Genomic DNA, 22689 nt, shown 5'->3' on the forward strand with positions numbered 1-22689 from the left:
ATCGTTAAAAATGTGGATGCCACAGATTTTCGTCCTTTGTGGGGGCGGAAGTGGGCGGGGCGAAGTTTTGAAATATTTTTGTAGCAGTGACATATTACAGAAGTCTGGATCCAAAACATCGTTGCTCTAGCTCTTATAGTCTTTGAGCAATAGGCGCTGAAGGGGACGGACGGACGGACGGACGGACGGACGGACAGACGGACAGACAGACAGGGCTCAATCGACTCGGCTATTGATGCTGATCAAGAATATATATACTTTATGGGGTCGGAAACGATTCCTTCTGGACGTTACACACATCCACTTTTACCACAAATCTAATATACCCCAATACTCATTTTGAGTATCGGGTATAAAAATTGGTTTGGCTTGTTGGCCCCATTTTTGCAATTGTACATTTAAGAGACACCCTATCATTAGCTAATTATATCTAAGTTTAAGACGTGCGTTTGCGGCAAGTATCACTTGACCTTGGACCGGAAACCCTTCGATACGAGAGGTGCCACCTCTGAGGGATCCCGCCCTCGTGTTTCCGGCAGATAGAATTTCGTAAGCAAACAGAGCAGCATACAGGTAATGGAGAACGGCAGGAAGACAAAGGCGCCCCAGGCATTCTGCACGCTAGGCAAGGATATGCCAATTATGAAATTGCACGTCCATGACGCCAGGCTGCCCATCGACATGGCCACCGAGCGAGGGGCCACCTCGAACAGTTCTGCAAATTGAAAAGGCATAATTCGTATCAGTTAGCAGTCCAATAATTGAGCCAGCGACGATCGGAGATCAACAACAACGACAGAGTGTCTGGAGTTGCCTATTGTCATAAAAAACTGGTCCAATGAACCTCGTTCAATTCAATTATATAGACCGAATGCTCGGAAATTGGAGCAACTGGCGGCATCACGAGACTCGACTTTTACTTCGACGCTCGTGGCAGCTGGCGTCGTCACGCGACTGGCGGCCCGGCCTCAAATTACCTGTTCCAATGAAGTACGGAATGGGGCCCAGGCCGAACTGGTAGAAGAAAATATAGCCCATGCAATCAGATAGCACTAGAACAAGATACACTGACGATATAGTACAAGACGAAGGCAATAGTAAAGAGGAAGACGGAGCACAAGGCACAGGAGAACATCATAGGGGTGCGTCTGTTGCAGCTGGCCATCAGCCAAGGGCCCATCAGCGAGACGGCCAGATTCAGGCATCCAGCGCCCAAATTAGCCCACTGGGCATTCGCTGTGGAGAGGCCGGCCTTCTCAAAGATGGAAACCGAATAGTAGAAGATCTGCAAAATGTTCAGGATAATGAAAATCCGATATAAATATGTCTTAAACGAATATCACTACTCACTGCATTGATGCCCGACAACTGCTGGCCGCCGTGGAAGCAGCAGACAATGACAAGCGGTGGCAGATAGCGGGAATCGCGGAGCACATCGCAGAATCTGCTTGTCTGCTTCTTGGCATTGGTCTCGGCTTCCATCTCGGCCAGCTCCTGTGCGATGAGTTCTTCCGCATCCTCGCCACGCAGTCGCTGCAGCTCTCGCCTGGCTGCCGCACGATTGCCCTTGACTATGTACAGGAACTTGGGGCTCTCGGGGAAGAGATACGAGGGCAGGTAGCCCACAATGATCAGGCCCATGTATGCGGCTAACGCATAGTGCCAGAGATCAGCGGTGCCGAAAACATCGGCCAAACTGCATAATTGTGCCACGACCACGCCTCCCGTAACACCCACACCACAGAAGACGAACAGCGTTCCACGCAGTGCTAGCGGAGCCACCTCAGACAGATACATGGGCAAGGTCGCGGTTACGAGGCCCGATGCTAGCCCGACAATGAATCGTCCAATCAACAGCATTTCGACGGAGTTGGCCGCGCGGCAGAAAAAGAAGAGCACCGCTCCGACCGTAAACAGCCCACCGCAAATGAGATAGCATGCTTTTCTGCAAAGAGAGAGAGAGAGAGATTAATATTAATATATTAATCGTTTCCGTTTTGATTTGCACTGAATAAATGCAGTACTGAATATTTTAAGGTCGTATTGGCATTTGTTTTGCACATTTGGGGACATAAAAAACTCTATAAAAGCGGCTTATCTGACTGATTAACGGCCACACATATCTGCCGAATTTATTGGCCGCCCCAGCCCCGCCCAGCGAGCCGATGGCGCCACCAACCGGGAAAACAGAAACAATGCTCGACCACAGCAAATCCAGTCCGGTTTCGCTCAGGTTGCTGCCATAGTTGTCATGCAGCGTTTGATTACACCAAATTTTCATGAACTGTAAAGATAGGGGAGTTAGTATTGCTGCTACTGGACAGGTACTTAGGCTGGGTCGGAACTCACCTTGGAGGGAGCATTGATAACGCCTATGCAGTAGCCCGTCGACACTGCTCCGCCTAAGGTGGTGGCTATGGCCATCAGTAACATCAGCTTGCCCCATCTCGGTTTCTGAAATCATTTGAACTAATATTAGAGATAGAATTTCTGAAAAAATATTTAAGTGCGCATAGATGTTGGACTGTGATAGCATTTTGCTTGTGTGCGGTGCGGTGCGTCATTGTTGTTGGGGTCATAACGTACTGATTTATTCCCGGAATGGAATGCTTTAATCTGAATAATTGTCGCTTATTATGGCTAACACTGACCCAGGGTCAAAAAATTTCTATTTCTTTTCAAGAGCAATGGGATTTAGTCGAAATTTACTTATAATCTAACTGCTATAATTGAATAAGAATGGCGGTGTCTATTTATAAGCCGATAAGGAATGCCGGGAAATTCAGCTGATAAAACGAATGAAAAGATCGCAACATTGCCCCAAATATTCTGCTGTACGAAAGTACAGTATACACGTTTGTATGTATAGGTGCTTATATACATCAGTCAATGTCACTACGGGTTTTACTGCACATAAGACCACTAAATAAAAATATATTGTATATAAAAGCGTTGTGTGTGTTAATCTATTTTAAGTATTTCCAAACATATACATATGTACATACACTTGTAAATACAGAACAGTACCCTCTGTGTAGTATATGTTATGTTCTTTAATTCGAGATAAAATAACAGCATCCAACAAACACAATACATGTATGTAATGTACATATGTAACTGCATAATCAACCAAGAAAAAGATGCAAGAGTGCATAAGCAGGAAATATAATAGTTTACAGTTAGAGAGGTACACAAAAGAGATCTTGCAGAGAGGACAGGAGAGTGTTGTGCTCAATTAAAGAACCGTTTGCTCTCTCACCTGATTTATATTCGTCTGCGGCGACAGCAGCTCCACTCGTGTGGGCTGCGAGTATAACTGTTGTGATTCGGCAGGGTAATTATACCCGATACTCAAAATGAGTATTGGGGATATTAGATTTGTGGTAAAAGTGGATGTGTGTAACGTCCAGAAGGAATCGTTTCCGACCCCATAAAGTATATAAATTCTTGATCAGCATCAATAGCCGAGTCGATTGAGCCCTGTCTGTCTGTCCGTCCGTCCGTCTGTCCGTCTGTCCGTCCCTATTAGCGCCTAGTGCTCAAATACTATAAGAGCTAGAGCAACGATGTTTTGGATCCAGACTTCTGTGATATGTCACTGCTACAAGAATATTTCAAAACTTCGCCCCGCCCACTTCCGCCCCCACAAAGGACGAAAATCTGTGGCATCCACAATTTTAAAGATATGAAAAAACCAAAAACGCAGAATCGTAGAGCATGACTATATCTTTTAGACTGCAGAGTCTGAATTGGATTGTATTATTATTATAGCCAACATCAAAAACAACAAATTCATTTTTTTTCGCCCTGTCTCTCTCTAACACACACGTAGCATAGCCGGCTTTGCTTAGAGTAAATCATTAGCGCCAAGATCTCAGAGACTATAAAAGCTAGAGCAACCAAATTTGGTATCCACACTCCTAATATATCGGACCGAGACGAGTTTGTATCAAAATTTCGCCACACCCCCTTCCGCCCACGCAAAGGACGAAAATCTGGGGATATTCACAAATCTCAGAGACTATACACGATAGAGTAACCAAATTTGGTATCCGCACTCCTGTTAGCTCTCACTATAAAATGTTTATCTCAAAATTTCGCCACACCCTATTCCGCCCCCACAAAGAACGAAATTCTGTTGCATCCATAATATTGAGGATACGAAAAAACTAAAAACGCAGAATCATACATAATAACCATATCTATCAGATTGCTGAATCTGGATCAGATCGGATCATTTTTATAGCCAAAAGCAACAAACCTATTTGCAGTGGCTACGCAGCGCCCGACGTCACGCACATACTGATTTTCTGTCTCTCTCGCACGCACTCTTTGTCGTGCCTTTTAATATTAGTTAAAGAACCGTTTGCTCTCTCACCTGATTTATATTCGTCTGCGGCGACAGCAGCTCCACTCGTGTGGGCTGCGAGTATAACTGTTGTGATTCGGCAGGGTAATTATACCCGATACTCAAAATGAGTATTGGGGATATTAGATTTGTGGTAAAAGTGGATGTGTGCAACGTCCAGAAGGAATCGTTTCCGACCCCATAAAGTATATATATTCTTGATCAGCATCAATAGCCGAGTCGATTGAGCCCTGTCTGTCTGTCCGTCCGTCCGTCTGTCCGTCCCTATTAGCGCCTAGTGCTCAAATACTATAAGAGCTAGAGCAACGATGTTTTGGATCCAGACTTCTATGATATGTCACTGCTACAAGAATATTTCAAAACTTCGCCCCGCCCACTTCCGCCCCACAAAGGACGAAAATCTGTGGCATCCACAATTTTAAAGATATGAAAAAACCAAAAACGCAGAATCGTAGAGCATGACTATATCTTTTAGACTGCAGAATCTGAATTGGATTGTATTATTATTATAGCCAACATAAAAAACAACAAATTCATATTTTCTCGCCCTGTCTCTCTCTAACACACACGTAGCATAGCCGGCTTTGCTTAGAGTAAATCATTAGCGCCAAGATCTCAGAGACTATAAAAGCTAGAGCAACCAAATTTGGTATCCACACTCCTAATATATCGGACCGAGACGAGTTTGTATCAAAATTTCGCCACACCCCCTTCCGCCCCCGCAAAGGACGAAAATCTGGGGATATTCACAAATCTCAGAGACTATACACGATAGAGTAACCAAATTTGGTATCCGCACTCCTGTTAGATCTTACTATAAAACGGGTATCTCAAAATGTCGCCCCACCCCCTTCCGCCCACACAAAAGACGAAAATCTGTTGCATCCACAATATTGCACATTCGCGAAAACTAAAAACGCAGAATCATACATAATAACCATATCTATCAGATTGCTGAATCTGGATCAGATCGGATCATTTTTATAGCCAAAAGGAACAAACCTATTTGCAGTGGCTACGCAGCGCCCGACGTCACGCACATACTGATTTTCTGTCTCTCTCGCACGCACTCTTTGTCGTGCCTTTTAATATTAGCGGCGTCTGCCGGAGGGGAGCCGTACTGACTAAGTATCGGGTATAAATGTAGAGTTGCGGTGTCCGCAGCAACTCACAACGTTCCCCCTCGTTATACCCGATACTCAAAATGAGTATTGGAGTATATTAGATTTGTGGTAAAAGTGGATGTGTGTAACGTCCAGAAGGAATCGTTTCCGACCCCATAAAGTATATATATTCTTGATCAGCATCAATAGCCGAGTCGATTGAGCCATGTCTGTCTGTCCGTCTGTCCGTCTGTCAGTCCCTATTAGCGCCTAGTGCTCAAAGACTATAAGAGCTAGAGCAACGATGTTTTGGATCCAGACTTCTTTGATATGTCACTGCTAAAAAATTTTTCAAAACTTCGCCCCGCCCACTTCCGCCCCCACAAAGGACGAAAATCTGTGGCATCCACAATTTTAAAGATATGAAAAAACCAAAAACGCAGAATCGTAGAGCATGACTATATCTTTTAGACTGCAGAGTCTGAATTGGATTGTATTATTATTATAGCCAACATCAAAAACAACAAATTCATTTTTTCTCGCCCTGTCTCTCTCTAACACACACGTAGCATAGCCGGCTTTGCTTAGAGTAAATCATTAGCGCCAAGATCTCAGAGACTATAAAAGCTAGAGCAACCAAATTTGGTATCCACACTCCTAATATATCGGACCGAGACAAGTTTGTATCAAAATTTCGCCACACCCCCTTCCGCCCCCGCAAAGGACGAAAATCTGGGGATATTCACAAATCTCAGAGACTATACACGATAGAGTAACCAAATTTGGTATCCGCACTCCTGTTAGCTCTCACTATAAAATGTTTATCTCAAAATTTCGCCACACCCCATTCCGCCCCCACAAAGAACGAAAATCTGTTGCATCCATAATATTGAGGATACGAGAAAACTAAAAACGCAGAATCATACATAATAACCATATCTATCAGATTGCTGAATCTGGATCAGATCGGATCATTTTTATAGCCAAAAGGAACAAACCTATTTGCAGTGGCTACGCAGCGCCCGACGTCACGCACATACTGATTTTCTGTCTCTCTCGCACGCACTCTTTGTCGTGCCTTTTAATATTAGCGGCGTCTGCCGGAGGAGAGCCGTACTGACTAAGTATCGGGTATAAATGTAGAGTTGCGGTCTCCGTAGCAACTCACAACGTTCCCCCTCGTTATACCCGATACTCAAAATGAGTATTGGGGATATTAGATTTGTGGTAAAAGTGGATGTGTGTAACGTCCAGAAGGAATCGTTTCCGACCCCATAAAGTATATATATTCTTGATCAGCATCAATAGCCGAGTCGATTGAGCCCTGTCTGTCTGTCCGTCCGTCCGTCCGTCCGTCCGTCCGTCTGTCCGTCCCTATTAGCGCCTAGTGCTCAAATACTATAAGAGCTAGAGCAACGATGTTTTGGATCCAGACTTCTATGATATGTCACTGCTACAAGAATATTTCAAAACTTCGCCCCGCCCACTTCCGCCCCCACAAAGGACGAAAATCTGTGGCATCCACAATTTTAAAGATATGAAAAAACCAAAAACGCAGAATCGTAGAGCATGACTATATCTTTTAGACTGCAGAATCTGAATTGGATTGTATTATTATTATAGCCAACATAAAAAACAACAAATTCATTTTTTCTCGCCCTGTCTCTCTCTAACACACACGTAGCATAGCCGGCTTTGCTTAGAGTAAATCATTAGCGCCAAGATCTCAGAGACTATAAAAGCTAGAGCAACCAAATTTGGTATCCACACTCCTAATATATCGGACCGAGACGAGTTTGTATCAAAATTTCGCCACACCCCCTTCCGCCCGCGCAAAGGACGAAAATCTGGGGATATTCACAAATCTCAGAGACTATACACGATAGAGTAACCAAATTTGGTATCCGCACTCCTGTTAGCTCTCACTATAAAATGTATATCTCAAAATTTCGCCACACCCCATTCCGCCCCCACAAAGAACGAAAATCTGTTGTATCCATAATATTGAGGATACGAGAAAACTAAAAACGCAGAATCATACATAATAACCATATCTATCAGATTGCTGAATCTGGATCAGATCGGATCATTTTTATAGCCAAAAGGAACAAACCTATTTGCAGTGGCTACGCAGCGCCCGACGTCACGCACATACTGATTTTCTGTCTCTCTCGCACGCACTCTTTGTCGTGCCTTTTAATATTAGCGGCGTCTGCCGGAGGAGAGCCGTACTGACTAAGTATCGGGTATAAATGTAGAGTTGCGGTCTCCGTAGCAACTCACAACGTTCCCCCTCGTTATACCCGATACTCAAAATGAGTATTGGGGTATATTAGATTTGTGGTAAAAGTGGATGTGTGTAACGTCCAGAAGGAATCGTTTCCGACCCCATAAAGTATATATATTCTTGATCAGCATCAATAGCCGAGTCGATTGAGCCATGTCTGTCTGTCCGTCTGTCCGTCTGTCAGTCCCTATTAGCGCCTAGTGCTCAAAGACTATAAGAGCTAGAGCAACGATGTTTTGGATCCAGACTTCTTTGATATGTCACTGCTACAAAAATATTTCAAAACTTCGCCCCGCCCACTTCCGCCCCCACAAAGGACGAAAATCTGTGGCATCCACAATTTTAAAGATATGAAAAAACCAAAAACGCAGAATCGTAGAGCATGACCATATCTTTTAGACTGCAGAATCTGAATTGGATCGTATTATTATTATAGCCAACATCAAAAAAACAAATTCATTTTTTCTCGCCCTGTCTCTCTCTAACACACACGTAGCATAGGCGGCTTTGCTTAGAGTAAAACATTAGCGCCAAGATCTCAGAGACTATAAAAGCTAGAGCAACCAAATTTGGTATCCACACTCCTAATATATCGGACCGAGACGAGTTTGTATCAAAATTTCGCCACACCCCCTTCCGCCCCCGCAAAGGACGGTAATCTGGGGATGTTCAAAAATCTTAGAGACTATTAAGGCTAGAGTAACCAAATTTGGTATCCGCACTCCTGTTAGATTTTACTATAAAACGTGTATCTCAAAATTTCGCTCCACCCCCTTCCGCCCACACAAAAGACGAAAATCTGTTGCATCCACAATATTGCACATTCGAGAAAACTAAAAACGCAGAATCATACATAATAACCATATCTATTAGATTGCTGAATCTGGATCAGATCGGATCATTTTTATAGCCAAAAGGAACAAACCTATTTGCAGTGGCTACGCAGCGCCCGACGTCACGCACATACTGATTTTCTGTCTCTCTCGCACGCACTCTTTGTCGTGCCTTTTAATATTAGCGGCGTCTGCCGGAGGAGAGCCGTACTGACTAAGTATCGGGTATAAATGTAGAGTTGCGGTGTCCGCAGCAACTCACAACGTTCCCCCTCGTTATACCCGATACTCAAAATGAGTATTGGAGTATATTAGATTTGTGGTAAAAGTGGATGTGTGTAACGTCCAGAAGGAATCGTTTCCGACCCCATAAAGTATATATATTCTTGATCAGCATCAATAGCCGAGTCGATTGAGCCATGTCTGTCTGTCCGTCTGTCCGTCTGTCAGTCCCTATTAGCGCCTAGTGCTCAAAGACTATAAGAGCTAGAGCAACGATGTTTTGGATCCAGACTTCTTTGATATGTCACTGCTACAAAAATATTTCAAAACTTCGCCCCGCCCACTTCCGCCCCCACAAAGGACGAAAATCTGTGGCATCCACAATTTTAAAGATATGAAAAAACCAAAAACGCAGAATCGTAGAGCATGACCATATCTTTTAGACTGCAGAATCTGAATTGGATCGTATTATTATTATAGCCAACATAAAAAAAAACAAATTCATTTTTTCTCGCCCTGTCTCTCTCTAACACACACGTAGCATAGCCGGCTTTGCTTAGAGTAAAACATTAGCGCCAAGATCTCAGAGACTATAAAAGCTAGAGCAACCAAATTTGGTATCCACACTCCTAATATATCGGACCGAGACGAGTTTGTATCAAAATTTCGCCACACCCCCTTCCGCCCCCGCAAAGGACGGTAATCTGGGGATGTTCAAAAATCTTAGAGACTATTAAGGCTAGAGGAACCAAATTTGGTAACCGCACTCCTGTTAGATCTTACTATAAAACGTGTATCTCAAAATTTCGCCCCACCCCCTTCCGCCCACACAAAAGACGAAAATCTGTTGCATCCACAATATTGCACATTCGAGAAAACTAAAAACGCAGAATCATACATAATAACCATATCTATTAGATTGCTGAATCTGGATCAGATCGGATCATTTTTATAGCCAAAAGGAACAAACCTATTTGCAGTGGCTACGCAGCGCCCGACGTCACGCACATACTGATTTTCTGTCTCTCTCGCACGCACTCTTTGTCGTGCCTTTTAATATTAGCGGCGTCTGCCGGAGGAGAGCCGTACTGACTAAGTATCGGGTATAAATGTAGAGTTGCGGTGTCCGCAGCAACTCACAACGTTCCCCCTCGTTATACCCGATACTCAAAATGAGTATTGGGGTATATTAGATTTGTGGTAAAAGTGGATGTGTGTAACGTCCAGAAGGAATCGTTTCCGACCCCATAAAGTATATATATTCTTGATCAGCATCAATAGCCGAGTCGATTGAGCCATGTCTGTCTGTCCGTCTGTCAGTCCGTCCGTCTGTCCGTCTGTCCGTCCCTATTAGCGCCTAGTGCTTAAAGACTATAAGAGCTAGAGAAACGATGTTTTGGATCCAGACTACTGTGATATGTCACTGCTACAAAAATATTTCAAAACTTCGCCCCGCCTACTTCCACCCCCACAAAGGACGAAAATCTGTGGCATCAGACAGAAAATCAGTCTGAGCGTGACGTCGGGCGCTGCGTAGCCACTGCAAATTGATTTGTTCCTATTGGCTATAAAAATGATCTGATCTGATCCAGATTCAATCTGATATATTTGATCATTATCTATGATTCTGCGTTTTTAGTTTTCTCGTATCCTCAATATTGTGGATGCAACAGATTTTCGTATTTTGTGGGGGCGGAAGGGGGTGGGGCGAAATTTTGAGATATACGTTTTATAGTGAGATCTAACAGGAGTACGGATACCAAATTTGGTTACTCTAGCCGTAATATTCTCTGAGATTTGTGAATATCCCCAGATTTTTATCCTTTGCGGTGGCGGAAGGGGGTGTGGTATATTAGGAGTGTGGATACCAAATTTGGTTGCTCTAGCTTTTGTAGTCTCTGAGATCTAGGCGCTAATGTTTTACTCTAAGCAAAGCCGCCTATGCTACGTGTGTGTTAGAGAGAGACAGGGCGAGAAAAAATGAAATTGTTTTCTTGATGCTGGCTATAATAATAATACGATCCAATTCAGATTCCGCTGTCTTTAAGATATGGTCATTCTCTACAATTCAACGTTTTTGGTTTTCTCATATCTTTCAAATTGTGGATGCCACAGACTTTCGTCCTTTGTGGGGGCGGAAGTGGGCGGGGCGAAGTTTTGAAATATTTTTGTAGCAGTGACATATCACAGAAGTCTGGATCCAAAACATCGTTGCTCTAGCTCTTATAGTCTTTGAGCACTAGGCGCTGAAGGGGACGGACAGACGGACGGACGGACGGACGGACAGACAGACATGGCTCAATCGACTCGGCTATTGATGCTGATCAAGAATATATATACTTTATGGGTTCGGAAACGATTCCTTCTGGACGTTACACACATCCATTTTCACCACAAATCTAATATACCCCAATACTCATTTTGAGTATCGGGTATAACGAGGGGGAACGTTGTGAGTTGCTGCGGACACCGCAACTCTACGGTTATACCAGATACTAAGTCAGTATAACTCTCCTCCGGCAGACGCCGCTAATATTAAAAGGCACGACAAAGAGTGCGTGCGAGAGAGACAGAAAATCAGTATGTGCGTGACGTCGGGCGCTGCGTAGCCACTGCAAATAGGTTTGTTCCTTTTGGCTATAAAAATGATCCGATCTGATTCAAATTCAGCAATCTGATAGATATTGTCATTATCTATGATTCTGCGTTTTTAGTTTTCTCGAATGTGCAATATTGTGGATGCAACAGATTTTCGTCCTTTGTGTGGGCGGAAGAGGGTGGGGCGAAATTTTAAGATACACGTTTTATAGTAAAATCTAACAGGAGTGCGGATACCAAATTTGGTTACTCTAGCCTTAATAGTCTCTGAGATTTTTGAATATCCCCAGATTTTCGTCCTTTGCGGGGCGGAAGGGGGTGTGGCGAAATTTTGAAACAAACTCGTCTCGGTCCGATATATTAGGAGTGTGGATACCAAATTTGGTTGCTCTAGCTTTGGTAGTCTCTGAGATCTAGGCGCTAATGTTTTACTCTAAGCAAAGCCGCCTATGCTACGTGTGTGTTAGAGAGAGACAGGGCGAGAAAAAATGAATTTGTTTTTTTTGATGTTGGCTATAATAATTATACGATCCAATTCAGATTCCGCAGTCTAAAAGATATGGTCATTATCTACGATTCTGCGTTCTTAGTTTTCTCATATCTTTAAAATTGTGGATGCCACAGATTTTCGTCTTTTGTGGGGGCGGAAGTGGGCGGGGCGAAGTTTTGAAATATTTTTGTAGCAGTGACATATCACAGAAGTCTGGATCCAAGACATTGTTGCTCTAGCTCTTATAGTCTTTGAGCACTAGGCGCTAATAGGGAATGACAGACGGACAGACGGACAGACAGACATGACTTTATGGGGTCGGAAACGATTCCTTCTGGACGTTACACACATCCATTTTTACCACAAATCTAATATACCCCAATACTCATTTTGAGTATCGGGTATAAAAACCAGAAAAAAACGAGGGGAACGTTGTGAGTTGCTGCGTACACCGCAACTCTACATTTATACCCGATACTTAGTCAGTATGGCTCTCCTCCGGCAGACGCCGCTAAGATTAAACGACACGACAAAGATTGCGTGCGAGAGAGACAGAAAATCAGTCTGAGCGTGCCGTCGGGCGCTGCGTGGCCACTGCAAATTGATTTCTTGCTTTTGGCTACAAAAATGATCCGATCTGACCCAGATTCAGCAATCTGATAGATATGGTAATATTCTATGATTCTGGGTTTTTAGTTTTCTCGAATGTGCAATATTGTGGATGCAACAGATTTTCGTCATTTGTGGGGGCGGAAGGGGGTGGGGCGAAATTCGGAGATATACGTCTTATAGTGAGATCTAACAGAAGTGCGGATACCAAATTTGGTTACTCCAGCCTTAATAGTCTCTGAGATTTGTGGATGCCCCAGATTTTCTTCCTTTGCGTGGGCGGAAGGGGGTGTGGCGAAATTTGGACACGAAACGGTCAAGGTCCGATATCACAGGAGTGTGGATACCAAATTTGGTTGCTCTGGCTCTTATAGGTTCTGAGATCCTTGAACTCATATTTTGCAATTGGCAAAACCGCCCATGAAACCTGTATGTTAGAGAGAGACAGAGCGAGAAAGAATAAAATTGTTTTTTTGATTCTGGCTATAATAATTATACAATTATACAAATTCATTTTTTCTTGCCTGTCTCTCTCTAACACACACGTAGCATAGCCGGCTTTGCTTAGAGTAAATCATTAGCGCCAAGATCTCAGAGACTATAAAAGCTAGAGCAACCAAATTTGGTATCCACACTCCTAATATATCGGACCGAGACGAGTTTGTATCAAAATTTCGCCACACCCCTTCCGCCGCCGCAAAGGACGAAAATCTGGGGATATTCACAAATCTCAGAGACTATACACGATAGAGTAACCAAATTTGGTATCCGCACTCCTGTTAGCTCTCACTATAAAATGTTTATCTCAAAATTTCGCCACACCCCATTCCGCCCCACAAAGAACGAAAATCTGTTGCATCCATAATATTGAGGATACGAGAAAACTAAAAACGCAGAATCATACATAATAACCATATCTATCAGATTGCTGAATCTGGATCAGATCGGATCATTTTTATAGCCAAAAGCAACAAACCTATTTGCAGTGGCTACGCAGCGCCCGACGTCACGCACATACTGATTTTCTGTCTCTCTCGCACGCACTCTTTGTCGTGCCTTTTAATATTAGTTAAAGAACCGTTTGCTCTCTCACCTGATTTATATTCGTCTGCGGCGACAGCAGCTCCACTCGTGTGGGCTGCGAGTATAACTGTTGTGATTCGGCAGGGTAATTATACCCGATACTCAAAATGAGTATTGGGGATATTAGATTTGTGGTAAAAGTGGATGTGTGTAACGTCCAGAAGGAATCGTTTCCGACCCCATAAAGTATATATATTCTTGATCAGCATCAACAGCCGAGTCGATTGAGCCCTGTCTGTCTGTCCGTCCGTCCGTCCGTCCGTCCGTCCGTCCGTCCGTCCGTCCGTCTGTCCGTCTGTCCGTCCCTATTAGCGCCTATTGCTCAAATACTATAAGAGCTAGAGCAACGATGTTTTGGATCCAGACTTCTATGATATGTCACTGCTACAAGAATATTTCATATATATCATACATAATAACCATATCTATCAGATTGCTGAATCTGGATCAGATCGGATCATTTTTATAGCCAAAAGGAACAAACCTATTTGCAGTGGCTACGCAGCGCCCGACGTCACGCACATACTGATTTTCTGTCTCTCTCGCACGCACTCTTTGTCGTGCCTTTTAATATTAGCGGCGTCTGCCGGAGGAGAGCCGTACTGACTAAGTATCGGGTATAAATGTAGAGTTGCGGTCTCCGTAGCAACTCACAACGTTCCCCCTCGTTATACCCGATACTCAAAATGAGTATTGGGGTATATTAGATTTGTGGTAAAAGTGGATGTGTGTAACGTCCAGAAGGAATCGTTTCCGACCCCATAAAGTATATATATTCTTGATCAGCATCAATAGCCGAGTCGATTGAGCCATGACTGTCTGTCCGTCTGTCAGTCCCTATTAGCGCCTAGTGCTCAAAGACTATAAGAGCTAGAGCAACGATGTTTTGGATCCAGACTTCTTTGATATGTCACTGCTACAAAAATATTTCAAAACTTCGCCCCGCCCACTTCCGCCCCCACAAAGGACGAAAATCTGTGGCATCCACAATTTTAAAGATATGAAAAAACCAAAAACGCAGAATCGTAGAGCATGACCATATCTTTTAGACTGCAGAATCTGAATTGGATCGTATTATTATTATAGCCAACATAAAAAAAAAACAAATTCATTTTTTCTCGCCCTGTCTCTCTCTATCACACACGTAGCATAGCCGGCTTTGCTTAGAGTAAAACATTAGCGCCAAGATCTCAGAGACTATAAAAGCTAGAGCAACCAAATTTGGTATCCACACTCCTAATATATCGAACCGAGACGAGTTTGTATCAAAATTTCGCCACACCCCCTTCCGCCCCCGCAAAGGACGGTAATCTGGGGATGTTCAAAAATCTCAGAGACTATTAAGGCTAGAGTAACCAAATTTGGTATCCGCACTCCTGTTAGATCTTACTATAAAACGTGTATTTCAAAATTTCGCCCCCCCCCCTTCCGCCCACACAAAAGACGAAAATCTGTTGCATCCACAATATTGCACATTCGAGAAAACAAAAAACGCAGAATCATACATAATAACCATATCTATTAGATTGCTGAATCTAGATCAGATCGGATCATTTTTATAGCCAAAAGGAACAAACCTATTTGCAGTGGCTACGCAGCGCCCGACGTCACGCACATACTGATTTTCTGTCTCTCTCGCACGCACTCTTTGTCGTGCCTTTTAATATTAGCGGCGTCTGCCGGAGGGGAGCCGTACTGACTAAGTATCGGGTATAAATGTAGAGTTGCGGTGTCCGCAGCAACTCACAACGTTCCCCCTCGTTATACCCGATACTCAAAATGAGTATTGGAGTATATTAGATTTGTGGTAAAAGTGGATGTGTGTAACGTCCAGAAGGAATCGTTTCCGACCCCATAAAGTATATATATTCTTGATCAGCATCAATAGCCGAGTCGATTGAGCCATGTCTGTCTGTCCGTCTGTCCGTCTGTCAGTCCCTATTAGCGCCTAGTGCTCAAAGACTATAAGAGCTAGAGCAACGATGTTTTGGATCCAGACTTCTTTGATATGTCACTGCTACAAAAATATTTCAAAACTTCGCCCCGCCCACTTCCGCCCCCACAAAGGACGAAAATCTGTGGCATCCACAATTTTAAAGATATGAAAAAACCAAAAACGCAGAATCGTAGAGCATGACTATATCTTTTAGACTGCAGAGTCTGAATTGGATTGTATTATTATTATAGCCAACATCAAAAACAACAAATTCATTTTTTCTCGCCCTGTCTCTCTCTAACACACACGTAGCATAGCCGGCTTTGCTTAGAGTAAATCATTAGCGCCAAGATCTCAGAGACTATAAAAGCTAGAGCAACCAAATTTGGTATCCACACTCCTTATATATCGGACCGAGACGAGTTTGTATCAAAATTTCGCCACACCCCCTTCCGCCCCCGCAAAGGACGAAAATCTGGGGATATTCCCAAATCTCAGAGACTATACACGATAGAGTAACCAAATTTGGTATCCGCACTCCTGTTAGCTCTCACTATAAAATGTTTATCTCAAAATTTCGCCACACCCCATTCCGCCCCCACAAAGAACGAAAATCTGTTGCATCCATAATATTGAGGATACGAGAAAACTAAAAACGCAGAATCATACATAATAACCATATCTATCAGATTGCTGAATCTGGATCAGATCGGATCATTTTTATAGCCAAAAGGAACAAACCTATTTGCAGTGGCTACGCAGCGCCCGACGTCACGCACATACTGATTTTCTGTCTCTCTCGCACGCACTCTTTGTCGTGCCTTTTAATATTAGCGGCGTCTGCCGGAGGAGAGCCGTACTGACTAAGTATCGGGTATAAATGTAGAGTTGCGGTCTCCGTAGCAACTCACAACGTTCCCCTCGTTATACCCGATACTCAAAATGAGTATTGGGGTATATTAGATTTGTGGTAAAAGTGGATGTGTGTAACGTCCAGAAGGAATCGTTTCCGACCCCATAAAGTATATATATTCTTGATCAGCATCAATAGCCGAGTCGATTGGGCCCTGTCTGTCTGTCTGTCTGTCCGTCTGTCCGTCTGTCCGTCCGTCCGTCTGTCCATCCCCTTCAGCGCCTAGTGCTCAAAGACTATAAGAGCTAGAGCAACGATGTTTTGGATCCAGACTTCTGTGATATGTCCCTGCTACAAAAATATTTCAAAACTTCGCCCCGCCCACTTCCGCCCCCACAAAGGACGAAACCAAAAACGCAGAATCATAGAGGAAATCTCAACCAGATCGTATAATTATTATAGCCAGAATCAAAAAAACAATTTTATTCTTTCTCGCTCTGTCTCTCTCTAACATACAGGTTTCATGGGCGGTTTTGCCAATTGCAAAATATGAGTTCAAGGATCTCAGAACCTATAAGAGCCAGAGCAACCAAATTTGGTATCCACACTCCTGTGATATCGGACCTTGACCGTTTCGTGTCCAAATTTCGCCACACCCCCTTCCGCCCACGCAAAGGACGAAAATCTGGGGCATCCACAAATCTCAGAGACTATTAAGGATAGAGTAACCAAATTTGGTATCCGCACTTCTGTTAGATCTTACTATAAAACGTATATCTCCGAATTTCGCCCCACCCCCTTCCGCCCCACAAATGACGAAAATCTGTTGCATCCACAATATTGCACATTCGAGAAAACTAAAAACCCAGAATCATAGAATATGACCATATCTATCAGATTGCTGAATCTGGGTCAGATCGGATCATTTTTGTAGCCAAAAGCAAGAAATCAATTTGCAGTGGCCACGCAGCGCCCGACGGCACGCTCAGACTGATTTTCTGTCTCTCTCGCACGCACTCTTTGTCGTGTCGTTTAATCTTAGTGGCGTCTGCCGGAGGAGAGCCATACTGACTAAGTATCGGGTATAAATGTAGAGTTGCGGTGTACGCAGCAACTCACAACGTTCCCCCTCGTTTTTTTCTGGTTTTTATACCCGATACTCAAAATGAGTATTGGGGTATATTAGATTTGTGGTAAAAATGGATGTGTGTAACGTCCAGAAGGAATCGTTTCCGACCCCATAAAGTCATGTCTGTCTGTCCGTCTGTCCGTCTGTCATTCCCTATTAGCGCCTAGTGCTCAAAGACTATAAGAGCTAGAGCAACAATGTCTTGGATCCAGACTTCTGTGATATGTCACTGCTACAAAAATATTTCAAAACTTCGCCCCGCCTACTTCCGCCCCCACAAAAGACGAAAATCTGTGGCATCCACAATTTTAAAGATATGAGAAAACTAAGAACGCAGAATCGTAGATAATGACCATATCTTTTAGACTGCGGAATCTGAATTGGATCGTATTTTTATTATAGCCAGCATCAAGAAAACAATTTAATTTTTTCTCGCCCTGTCTCTCTCTAACACACACGTAGCATAGGCGGCTTTGCTTAGAGTAAAACATTAGCGCCTAGATCTCAGAGACTACAAAAGCTAGAGCAACCAAATTTGGTATGCATACTCCTAATATATCGGACCGAGACGAGTTTGTTTCAAAATTTCGCCACACCCCCTTCCGCCAACGCAAAGGATGAAAATCTGGGGTTATTCACAAATCTCAGAGACTATTAAGGCTAGAGTAACAAAATTTGGTATCCGCACTCGTCTTATATCTCACTTTAAAACGTATATCTCAAAATTTCGCCCCACCTCCTTCCGCCCCAAAAAAGAACGAAATCATATAGCACCGCAAATGAGCTGGATGACCGCACCTTCTGTAGGTAATGTTCATGCTGTCGCTTGCCACATCCTTATTGATGAGTTCGATAGCACGGTTTTTTTTTCAAACTGAGCATCACAGCTGGTTTCTTATAAACACTCTGTTTTAATAAAGGACAAGAGGCATTACAAGATGTCTACAGTAGAAACAATTATTTCCTCTCCACTGAAAGGAATGGGTTCCATTTCGCGCTTTAACAAATTAAACGAGGGGGAACGTTGTGAGTTGCTGCGTACACCGAAACTCTACATTTATACCCGATACTTAGTCAGTATGGCTCTCCTCCGGCAGACGCCGCGAATATTAAACGACACGACAAAGAGTGCGTGCGATACAGAAAATCAGTCTGAGCGTGACGTCGGGCGCTGCGTAGCCAGTGCAAATTGATTTGTTCCCTTTGGCTATAAAAATGATCTGATCTGATCCAGATTCAGCAACCTGATAGATATGATCATTATCTATGATTCTGCGTTTTTAGTTTTCTCGTATCTTCAAAATTGTGGATGCCACAAATTTTCGTCCTTTGTGGCACGGAATGGGGTGAGGCGAAATTTTGAGATATACGTTTTATAGTGAGATCTAACAGGAGTGCGGATACCAAATTTGGTTACTCTAGCGTTAATAGTCTCTGAGATTTGTGAATACCCCCAGATTTTCGTCCTTTGCGGGGGCGGAAGGGGGTGTGGCCAAATTTTGAAACAAACTCGTCTCGGTCCGATATATTGGGAGTGTGGATACCAAATTTGGTTGCTCTGGTTTTTGTAGTCTCTGAGATCTAGGCGCTAATGTTTTACTCTAAGCAAAGCCGCCTATGCTACGTGTGTGTTAGAGAGAGACGGCGAGAAAAAATGAAATTGTTTTCTTGATGCTGGCTATAATAATAATACGATCCAATTCAGATTCCGCAGTCTTTAAGATATGGTCATTCTCTACAATTCTACGTTTTTGGTTTTCTCATATCTTTAAAATTGTGGATGCCACAGATTTTCGTCCTTTGTGGGGGCGGAAGTGGGCGGGGCGAAGTTTTGAAATATTTTTGTAGCAGTGACATATCACAGAAGTCTTGATCCAAAACATCGTTGCTCTAGCTCTTATAGTCTTTGAGCACTAGGCGCTAATAGGGACTGACAGACGGACAGACGGACAGACAGACATGACTTTATGGGGTCGGAAACGATTCCTTCTGGACGTTACACACATCCACTTTTACCACAAATCTAATATACCCCAATACTCATTTTGAGTATCGGGTATAAAAACCAGAAAAAAACGAGGGGAACGTTGTGAGTTGCTGCGTACACCGCAACTCTACATTTATACCCGATACTTAGTCAGTATGGCTCTCCTCCGGCAGACGCCGCGAATATTAAACGACACGACAAAGAGTGCGTGCGATACAGAAAATCAGTCTGAGCGTGACGTCGGGCGCTGCGTTTTTTTTTTTTTTTTTTTTTTTTTTTTTTAAATTCCATTTAATTGCTTGTATTTACAACTTATTTTATACTTAAAGCAAACTATATTAAAGGTTAGGCTATGCAAGCCCAACATGTGTGGTACGGCCGTGAAGCAATGCTTCACACATGTGCAGGCTTCGTTTAGACTAACTGGACTCTTGTCTGGTGCTCAACAGCGCGCAGTTCCCTCATAATGGTCGCCGCGAAGCAGCTCGTCGCCTCCCAGATTTCCGGGGACAGGAGCATGCACGGCACCAAGCTCTGCTTGACTACGGCTCCACCCAGCGCTTCTTCTAGCCGCTGGCGATGCGCTGCGAACCTGCCACACGAAAATATCGCATGCTCGGCATCCTCCTCCACGTAGTGCCCGCACCAAGAGCATTCTGCGGAGTCCGCGTGCCCGAAGCGATGAAGGTAGCTTCGGAAGCAGCCGTGACCACTGAGGAGCTGAGTCAGGTAAAAGTTGACCTGCCCGTGCTTCCTGCTTACCCACGCGTCGATGGACGGGATAAGCTGGTGGGTCCAACGCCCCTTAGTGGTCGTGTCCCAGCGCTGTTGCCACCTTCTGAGACTCTCCTGTTTGCACGCCATGCGTACCTGCCTTTTCGCCGCCGCGTCCATTCCTCTGCCATGTGTTTCCTGGTAGTATGTGGACCGTTCGTCCGCCAGGAATTCCAGGGGTGCTATGCCCGCGATCACGTGTGCTGCCTCGTCCGAGACCGTTCGGAAGGCACTGGTGATCCGAATCGAAGAGAGGCGGTGCGTGGCTGCCAGACCCCGTGCGTAGCTCGCTGTTCGAAGGGCCTTTGCCCAGATTGGCGCCGCATATAGCATCACCGATCTCGTGACACTCGTTAGCAGTTGTCGCCGCCATTGCTTTGGTCCTCGGGTGTTCAGCATTAGCCTCGAGAGCGCACCGTTGGTGGTCGCCGCCTTCGTGCCCATGTAGGCCAAGTGCTCCCGAAAGCAGAGACGTGTGTCCACCAGGACACCAAGGTATTTGATAGCGCGCTTAGACGAAACCAGGGAACCTGCCACTGAGATGTTGGCCGTCTCGACTTTCTTCCGGCTGGATACCAGCACTGCCTCTGTTTTGTGGGGTGCGAGTTCGAGCCCGACCAGGTCCAGCCACTGTTGAATGCGCGCTATCGTTTGGTTGCAGGTCGTTTCCACGACGGACAGGTCTTTTGCCACCACTAGGACAGCCACATCGTCTGCAAAACCCACCATGTGTACTCCGTGGGGGAGGCTGAGTCGCAAGATGCCGTCATACATTGCGTTCCACAGAGTGGGGCCAAGCACTGAACCCTGCGGGACGCCTGCCGATACCTCGTATTCCTCCGTGCCAGCCTGCGTGTCGTACAAAAGCAGCCTTCTCTCAAAGTAGCTTTGTACCATCCGCTGCAGGTACCTGGGTGTGTCGAAACTCTCCAGCGCCCTTAGGATGCAGCTCCACCTCGCCGTGTTGAACGCGTTCTTAATGTCTAGGGTGACTACTAGGCAGTACTCTTTCCCGCCGCCTTTCCACCGAGTGCCGGCAATTGCACCGGAGGCAATGTCCACCACCTTACGAACGGCGTCTATCGTGGATCGGGCCTTGCGAAAGCCGTATTGGTGCGGTGAGAGGTCGCCAGCCTCCGCGATGGAGCGTTCCAGTCGCGCGCAGACCACCTTCTCAAGCAGTTTACCCGCGGTGTCGATCAGGCACATAGGCCTATACGACGACGCTGTCCCCGGCGGCTTGCCTGGCTTGGGAATAAGCACTAGCTTCTGTATTTTCCACCTCACAGGGAACACTCCTTCCCGAAGGCACTGATTTAGCAGCTTCGCAAAGATGTCCGGACGCGTGGAGAGGGCGAGCAAGAGGGCTCTGTTCGGGATAGAGTCCGGCCCAGGAGCCTTGTTCGGGCTGATACTCCTGGCTGCGCTTTCGACTTCCTCGAGTGACACCTCCTCGATGTGTGCCTGACTGTGCGGTTGCAGTGTGAGGCAACGGACATCCCCGATGTGGTCAGCCCTGTGCGGAAAGAGTTCCTCCACGATAGATCTTGTCGTGTCGGGGTCCGATAGGGGTGCCTGCCTCTTGGCGCAAAGTTTGTTCGTCACCAACTTGTACGCCCTTCCCCATGGGTCCTGCTCCGCAGAGTCGCATAGCTTGAGAAAGCACTGGCGCTTGCTATCCCTAATGGCCGCCTTGAGGGCCCTTCTGCAGTCCCTAAACGTGGATTGCCATTGCGGAAAGGCAGTGCTTCCGCGCGAGCGCTGGTAGCGGCGTCGAGCTTGGTTGCATTCCCGGCGTAGCGCGGCAATGTCCTCGTTCCACCAGAACACAGGTTGGTGGTGGCGACCGTAGTGCTTCCTCTGCGCCATGGTGGCATTGCATGCTGCCTCCAGGTGCTCCATGACATGGTTGGCCATACATTCAGCATTTCCATTCGCCGTGAGGTTGGACATAAGCTCCATGAACAGGGCCGTATTGAGCGTTTCGGCGCGATAGCATCTCCATCTGGGCGCAGCTGTCTCTACGCTACACGTCTGTTGGCCTGTGTCCCATATAATTGCCCTGTGGTCGCTCCCTGTGTAGATGTTGCTGATGCTCCAGCCCGATGAATTAAAAAGTGAGCTGCTGACAAATGTAAGGTCGATGACCGATCCTGTTCCTGCTCTGGAGAAGGTATGCTGGTTTCCCTCGTTGAGGAGCGCGATGTCCAGGGGCGCAATGATCTCCAGCAGAGCTCTACCTCTCGCATTCGTCGCCACGGGCGGTATAGTACCTACCAAGGCGCCTATGGCACCGATGGGTCCACTATAAAGGCTTATCCTGGGCATCCCGCGATGGCCGGGAATTTCATCCAGACGATAGTCGCTGGGGTTATACCGCCCCTTCTCGGTATCCAGCACCCCGTTAAAGGGTACG

General features: G+C 45.2%; 1 pseudogene; it reads right to left on the bottom strand.

The window, feature by feature from the left end:
- Positions 1-441: 441 nt before the first annotated feature.
- Positions 442-18330, bottom strand: LOC117191640 (annotated as a pseudogene).
- Positions 18331-22689: the final 4359 nt, after the last annotated feature.

Source organism: Drosophila miranda (genome assembly GCF_003369915.1).
Source record: "Drosophila miranda strain MSH22 chromosome Y unlocalized genomic scaffold, D.miranda_PacBio2.1 Contig_Y1_pilon, whole genome shotgun sequence".
NCBI lineage: Eukaryota > Metazoa > Arthropoda > Insecta > Diptera > Drosophilidae > Drosophila > Drosophila miranda.